Here is an 8,677-nt window from a genome sequence, read left to right as displayed (position 1 = left end):
TCGGAAGAACCTCTTACTCCGATCAGGTAGAACCTCTACGATTGCGATTGCAATTTCAAAAATAGGTTAATTTAATCGGTTGTGTAAAAGATTATTGCGTGACGAATGAATGGATAATTACCGCTCTGGTTTCGTAGAGTCTGAACTTCTCGAGGGCATAAGAGTCTGGGTCCAGTTGGGGATCGTTGGAAGGGTGAACCTTTGCAGAGGCAGTGACAGGGGTTGATCCCGATTTTGCCATCTAGTCTCTTCTATTGTCTTCTATTCTCTATCTATTTCACTCCCAATTTTCATTGTCGCACTCGTTCCTTATCCCATTTCATCTTTCTCCTTTCAACTTTAAACACCCTTCTGCTACCCTTCGTGTGGATTATCCCAAATAATCCTAAATCATTACAATAATAATAAATAATACAAATAAATTGTATATATGATGAGTCAATGTTTTCTTGATTTCACTTAGTTTAGTGTGCTAGAATTAATCAGGGAATTGTGCTTAAATGTCCGATATTTTTCCGTTTTTGCTAATTGTGCTTAATTTGACAAAAAATTCTTATTTTAATTAATTTGAATTATTTGAGCTAATTATTTGCATTATTAATTGTAGGAAAAGTGTTGGATAATATTTGGAGGTGAAAAGAAAATGCCACATCAAATATACTTTAAGCTTAAATGAATGAGGAGGTGTGGATTTAAATTATGGGAGTGCACACAGAGATGGGCTTGATTGGAGAGGCTTAAATGAAGAAGGTGTGCTGGATGAATGAAGGGGGTGCGTCCAGCAAGCACAGAGCAGCACACAGCAGCGTGTGGGAGGTGTGTGCTTGGAGAGATTCGGCCCACTTGGAAGCACAACACGGCAGCACTTCACACGCACATAGCCTCCACGGTCCAGCAAGCAGAAATCAAAACGCGGTCCAGCATTCCACACGGGTGGCATCCAGTAATCAACACTTGGTCACGATCCAGCAGCTTAGAGACCCGTGGAGGATGAGAAGGAATTCCACGGCCCAGCAGCAGAAGAAGGGGTGCACATGGAGATTCAAAGGTGTGACGGGCAGCAGCTTTGGTGTGCTACGTCCAGCAGAAGCAGTTGCGCGTCCAGCAACTTTGGACACGCTGGCAGCAGGGAAGGTCTCCACGGGTCATTCAACCTTCAAATAAGGGCAGCCGCCAGCCGGGGAGAAAGTAGCAGCTCGGTCACTTCCAGAATGTAGCCGCCAACTTGGAGGAGGCTTTTCTTTTTCTCACTTAGGAGAATGTAGGAGAAAGGGTGTCTTAGCTTGGAGCTGGAAGCAGCATTGAGAAATGGAAGGCTCACGGTGAAGAGAGAAATTGGTGTGCACGGTGCAGGGACAGTCACGGTTGACGCATGGTGATTGAGAATGAAGTGTGGATGATGATTTCGTTTTTATTTAAGCCAGCAAAGAGGAGCCCATTTTATTTTCAATTGGAAAAGGAGTTCTCGGTTTTCATTTCCTTCTTTTATAGAATAAGATACGGTGCTTAACTTTTTTAGCAAGGTGTCACGGCTTGGAGGTGTGCTTGGTGACGTGCTGGAATGGAGAGCTCCTAAGCGTGGAGGTCCTTACCCCACTTAATTTCATTTTTTTGGTTGATTCATCCTTTTAGGTTTAGGGTTTAGGAGCACGTTAAGTTACTTTGGAGGTGCAGCGGGTTACATCCAGCAGCGTGACAAAGTGTGCTACAGGGTTTCCTTTTTCTTTTCACTTTATTCACGTTGGAACCAAATGGCATTTTCTTATATTTTACATTTGGAAAACATTCAGCTTTAAATGCATCTAATGTTTTAAGTCATTTTAACTGATTTGTTAATTGCGTTTCTTTTTATTATTTTAATGTTCATTATCACTTGTATGCAAATCCGGTGCTTCCTATGTCATGCTATCACTTATGCTTATATTCACCATGTTGTTTCTATGCTTTAATTGCCTTAGTTGGAATGTAGGTATATTTAAATGTTGTTAGTTTCTTTTCTTTAGTGACTTATTTTTTTTTGTTTGTATTTAATTTTAATCTTCACTTTAATGTTGTCTATTTTGGTTGGCTGTGATAATTTAGTCGTAATGTTAATTTAAGTTAGTTGGGTGATTCGTCTTGGATTTGGATCAGAGTAGTGTGTAATTGTCATTAATCTGTGATTGGAAGTATGTAATTGAATTAGTGACCAACCGTTTTAATTCTTCGGTTCCTTCCGTGTTTACATTCGCATTTTAATTTAGTTTAATTGCATTCACAAACTTTTCTACCAACCCCCACTACGTGTTTGATCTAAGACTTGAATCACATTTGGTCCTTGAGAGGTGACCTAGGAGTCACTTCCTAGCTTATACTGCATTATTTCTTGCAATCAAATTTGATGGGCCGCGACAGCCCGCATCAATATATTTATAAGTGTCAACTATAATTATTTATAATTCCTGGTCCACTAAAATCTAATTATATTTTTTAAATTAAAGTTTCTAAAAACTATCTAAATAATATATACTTTATCAAACTTTAAATTGTTTACATAAATAAAAAAATTATAGATTTTTGTCAAACTAAACAATAAATATTTAATATCTTTTGATTTTTATCCAGAGGATGTTTGAAAAAACCATTGGATTTGGAAGCGATGTGAGAAGGAGGAAGGAACCAACTCAACTCATTTCTTGGCTGATGGAGTCTCGTCCTCACATACATAGGCACTGGTAATCAAATCAATTAGACCCTTTTCTATTTCACGCAACCTTCGTCGTTCTTCCTTTTTCTTTCTCGTCCACTAACCCTATGCCCCAATTTGTAAAGTTTCTGCTTTTCTCGCGTTGCGACGCACTCAAAACTCTTCCTTTCTCCACCCACCGAATGGGCATGGTCGATACCCTCTGTACCCATCTCCACCAAAACAATGGCAGTGTTAAGAACTCATTGTCCAAGGTTAAGCCTAAACTCGATTCTCAATGTGTCATTGAAGTCCTCAATTCCTGTCATCCCAAGCAACCTCTATTGGGCGTCAGATTTTTCGTTTGGGCTGGATTTCAATCTGGCTACAGGCACAGTGCTTACACGTACAGCAAATCTTGCAAGTTGTTTGGGATTCAGCAAAATCCCCAAATTATTCGTGATCTCGTTCTGTCTTATGAGTAGAGCTGTCAAAACGGGTAACCCGGCCCGACCCGACCCGACCCACCACGGGTTGACCACTTAGTGAGTCAACCCAACCCGGCTCATTTATTAGCGAGCCAAAAAAATCCGAACCCGACCCGACCCACCACGGGTTGGTGGGTTAAACGGATTGGCTCATTGGCTCACTTAATTAACTTTTTTTTCACCTTCTTCTTCTCAGATTCTTATAACATGTTACTTTGATCGATCAAATTGAAACAGTAATAATTGAAACAATTGATATAAAATAAAATGAAATAAGAAATACATTGTTATATATATTCTAAGCTATCAAGCGTAAAATTTTGTTAATTTAATTTAGTGAGACATACAAGAAACTACATATAGACGTTAAACAAAAATATATAGCACAAGATAAAATTCTCATGCTTGTAGATAGGTCTAAAAACAAGATAAAACAAATGATATATTCCCGAATTATCCAATCTATAATATTATCCATCTATTAGATTGGAGTCCTGAATGGATAAATCCACAGTATTATGCTCTCTTGAAACATCTTCTTCTTTATCTCCATCTATAATATTATCCAATCTATAATCTTAGGGTTTTATTTGCGAAGGGGAACTTTTGGAAAGACAACAACGCGAAATGCTCTATTTCTAAGTAAAGGTTGTGCATTTTGAATAATTAATTTAGTTAATTTGATTTCAATAAAAAAATAAGATTTGAATAATTAATTTAATTAAAAAAATAGGTGGGTTGGTGAGCCAACCCGACCCACCACGGGTTCAACCCGTGTGAGCCGGGTTCTTAGTGAGCCGGGTCAAAATTGGCTCGCATAAAAAAATTTGCATTTTTTTCCAACCCAACCCGGCTCAAACCCGTGGTGAGCCGGGTTGGCTCACGAGTTTCAACCCATTTTGACGGCACTACTTATGAGGCCGAAGGGTGTTTAGTCAATGTCAACATGTTCAGGGAGGTTCTGAAACTGTGCAAAGAAGCCCAACTAGCTGACGTGGCATTGTGGGTGTTGAGGAAGATCGAGCAGAGTTTCAACATCGGTGTGCTGACACTGTGATGTATAATGTGGTTATTAGGCTATGTTGCAAGAATGGCGACATTGAAACGGCTGAGAAGTTGATCGGGGAGATGAGTTTGAACGGTCTTTACCCTGATCTTATTACGTACATGGCAATAGTGGAGGGATTATGTGATGTGGGTCGCCCAGAGCTTGCTTATTCTTTGCTTAAGGTTATAAGAGTACATAGATGTTCAACCAATTTGGTCATTTTATCAGCCATTTTAAATGGCTTGTGTAGGTCTGGATCTATGGAAATGGCATTGGAGTTGTTGGATGAAATGAAGAAAGGTGGGGATTGTCGTCCAAATGTTGTTAGTTATACATCTGTGATTCAAAGTTTCTGTAAGAGAGGTCAGTGGATGAAAGCATTGGATATTCTGGATAGAATGAAAGCTTCGGGGTGCCATGCAAATCATGTTACTGTTTTTACTTTGGTTGATAGCCTTTGTGTTGAGGGTCGTGTAGGAGAAGCTTACAAGTTGATTGATAAGTTTGTGGTGGAACATGGTGTTTCTTATGGTGATTGTTGGAGTTCACTTGTGATTTCATTGATAAGGATTAAAAAGCTGGACGAAGCAATGAAGCTCTTCATGGAAATGCTTTCTGGTGATGCCAGACCTGATACTTTGGCATCTAGCCTTTTGCTAAAGGAGCTTTGTATGAAGGACCGGGTATTGGATGGATTCTACTTGCTTGAAGCAATTGAGAACAAGGGATGTTTGTTTGCCATTAACTCTGATATTTATTCTATTCTTTTATTTGGCCTTTGTCAAAGAAGCCACCTGACCGAGGCCACAAAGCTGGCCAAGATAATGCTTAAAAAATCAGTTTCGCTGCAATCTCCATACAAAGAGGGTGCAATCGATGTCCTAATAGAATCTGGAGAAAAAGATCTTGTGAATCATTTGACTGGCATTCGTAAGGGACTTTGATGATAAAAGGTCGTATGAAGGAGGTCACGTCCATTGTTCTCTGCTGCCTCTGGTCATATCATAAGTTTGCATTGTATAACAGCAACAGTAAGAATTGGTTTCTGTGATGTAGTCTGCTGGTACTTTGTTCATTTCTTCCCCTTGTAGGAGACAGTGTATTCTTGAGAAACAATATGCTTGTCTTTATCTGTGAATGCTAAACCCATTCTCCTGTAGTTTCCTTTTAATATCGATAAGTTGGCAAGCCCATTTTCCTCATACAAAATGCTTTCTCAATCCAATTCACATCGCATACCGCACCATAGTCACTGAATTCGTTCATCCATCCATCCTTATTTTTGTTGCATTCGTCACTCTGTTTGATCAGTACAACACTTGTTCTCTGCATGGAAGGCTTGGCCTCTCATCTTACACAAAGAGGGAGTCATCAGTAATTGAGTTTAAGGGGTTTTGCAAGCAAACTAAATGAACTTAATAATTGAATTGCAAATTTTAACTGGTGATCATAGATTTAACTGATTTAAAATAAAGTAATTACTAAGATTCGGTAACTTGCAAGATTTGTTGTACGTGTAAGCACTGTGCCTGTAGCCAGATTGAAATCCAGCCCAAACGAAAAATCTGACGCCCAATAGAGGTTGCTTGGGATGACAGGAATTGAGGACTTCAATGACACATTGAGAATCGAGTTTAGGCTTAACCTTGGACAATGAGTTCTCAACACTGCCATTGTTTTGGTGGAGATGGGTACAGAGGGTATCGACCATGCCCATTCGGTGGGTGGAGAAAGGAAGAGTTTTGAGTGCGTCGCAACGCGAGAAAAGCCGAAACTTTACAAATTGGGGCATAGGGTTAGTGGACGAGAAAGAAAAAGGAAGAACGACGAAGGTTGCGTGAAACGGAAAAGGGTCTAATTGATTTGATTACCAGTGCCTGTGTATGTGAGGACGAGACTCCATCAGCCAAGAAATGAGTTGAGTTGGTTCCTTCCTCCTTCTCAAACCGCTTCCAAATCCAATGGCTTTTTCAAACATCCTCTGGATAAAAATCAAAAGATATTAAATATTTATTGTTTAGTTTGACAAAAATCTATAATTTTTTATTTATGTAAACAATTTAAAGTTTGATAAAGTATATATTATTTAGATAGGTTTTAGAAACTTTAATTTAAAAAATATAATTAGATTTTAGTGGACCAGGAATTATAAACAATTATAGTTGACACTTATAAATATATACAATTTATTTGTATTATTTATTATTATTGTAATGATTTAGGATTATTTGGGATAATTCGCAGGAATGGTAGCAGAAGGGTATTTAAAGTTGAAAGGAGAAAGATGAAATGGGATAGGGAACGAGTGCGACAATGAAAATTGGGAGTGAAATAGATAGAGAATAGAAGACAATAGAAGAGACTAGATGGCGAAATCGGGATCAACCCCTGTCACTGCCTCTGCAAAGGTTCACCCTTCCAACGATCCCGAACTGGACCCGGACTCTTACGTCCTCGAGAAGTTCAGACTCTACGAAACCAGAGCGGTAATTATCCATTCATTCGTCACGCAATAATCTTTTACACAACCGATTAAATTAACCTATTTTGAAATTGCAATCGCAATCGCAGAGGTTCTACCTGATCGGAAGTGATTGGAGCAAGAGGTTCTTCCGAGTGTTGAAAATCGATCGATCAGAGCTGTCGGATCTGAATATCAGCCAAGACCCCGTCTTGTATTCACCCCAGGAGATCAAGAACTTGCTTCAGCGGATTGCTGAGGGTAACAAAGCCACTGGCGGCCTCACTTTCGTCGCTAAGGTTTTCGGAATTGCTGGTTAGTACCTCTCTCTCTCTTCTCTCTTTCTCTCTCATCATGTGTATATACATGTGTACTATATATATCTCAACCAATTTCTCTATCATTTCAAGGTTACATCAAGTTCCTCGAGTCTTACTACTTGATTCTCGTTACTAAACGTAGACAGATTGGTGCTATATGTGGCCATGTAATATATAGCATCAAGGAGAGCCAATTGATAATCATTCCACATGTTTCAATCCAATCTGATTTAGCTCACTCTAAGACTGAGCTCAGGTAGATAACCCTTCCAAAACGTTTACCACATCTAACAACATCATTTTCTTACCATCACCACATCTCACTACAGGTACAAAACGCTTTTGTCTAGTGTCGATTTGACCAAGGATTTTTTCTATAGTTACACTTACCCTATAATGCAAAGTTTGCAAAAGAACGTTTCTCCTAGCGAAGACAGAGGGATTTCGTATGATAATATATTTGTTTGGAATGCATATTTGACACAAGCAATCAGGTCAAGATGCAATAACACTATTTGGACCATAGCTTTAGTTCATGGTCATTTTAGGCAGGTACGTTACTTCCTTTCTGTCGTCCGTCATTCATTATAGTTCGTTTCTTGTTAAATGAAACCCTACTTGCTCTTCTTTGAAGCATGCATTTTCATTAAAGATCCATGGTAAATTTACAATTATTTATAGTATACTTGCTGGTAGAGCAAGATGAAAAATGTCTTAACTTCACTATTACTGGAACTCGGGATAGAATAACAAGTGGTTAGCTTCAATACTCACAAAAATATATAGAAACACCCCAAACTTAGAACTTTGGTTGTCTCCTCAAACAAGAAAAAAGAAAAAGAAAATAAATACATTTATGATTTTAGAAATATAAAAGGTAATATTTTAGAAGTATTGGCCCCAAATTTCTTCTATAGAAATTAATAATTATGGCTAATTACTCGTACAAATAAACACCTTTTATAATTTGTTTTCCTCGATTGAAATGCATCAGGTGAGTGTTCCACTCAAGTCAGCATTAAAAATGCATAAAACAAATTTGCCCTTTATAGAGGTTGTCATAAAGGTTTTGGAGGCATGAAAGTTGAACCCCTTTGTATTTCTAAGAAATAACAGGCTAGCACAAATTTGTGGGTTTCTAAAATCTAGAGGCCCTCAATAACTGGAGGCCTTATGCAAAGGGTCTTTTTGCACGGATTATTCTACACGCATGCTCTTCATCTGTCATGAAAACATAACAAAAAATGTTTAGAAGGATCACTAAGGTCTTTCTTGACTTGTAATAAGGCGTTACTAACAAATAACATGGTTTTACACCACTTGGGGAAACAAAAGAGCATTTGTGTTCTTACTTCATAAACACACATAGATGCACAAGCACACACACATATATATTTCAAACTCTTAACTAGCTTTTATTTTCTTTGAAATTATTTTGAACAATAATAATTATATATATATATATATATATATATATATATATATATATATATGAACTAGGCAGGTTATTGCTTTAGATACCCAATATTTTCCTCTTTTTGGTGGGTGTGATAAACACTCTAAGGTGTGGAAAGCATTTGTTTTTCATTAGGCTCAAAGGTTCCAAAACAAAATCTTTCTGTTTGGTTCAATTGGGTAACAAAGGATAATGATACATGTTAGGTTGGCCATTTTAGCTAAGTGATTATAATTCAA

At 38.0% G+C, this 8,677-nt stretch overlaps 1 pseudogene; it reads left to right on the top strand.

The window, feature by feature from the left end:
• Positions 1 to 2,790: 2,790 nt before the first annotated feature.
• Positions 2,791 to 5,360, top strand: LOC148200258 (pentatricopeptide repeat-containing protein At5g47360-like; annotated as a pseudogene).
• Positions 5,361 to 8,677: the final 3,317 nt, after the last annotated feature.

Source organism: Vigna umbellata, chromosome 4 (assembly GCF_029865625.1).
Source record: "Vigna umbellata cultivar VRB3 chromosome 4, Vumbellata_1.0, whole genome shotgun sequence".
In the NCBI taxonomy this organism is placed as follows: domain Eukaryota; kingdom Viridiplantae; phylum Streptophyta; class Magnoliopsida; order Fabales; family Fabaceae; genus Vigna; species Vigna umbellata.
The sequence above is the reverse complement of the archived record's forward strand: the minus strand, read 5'-3'. Positions and strand labels throughout refer to the sequence as shown.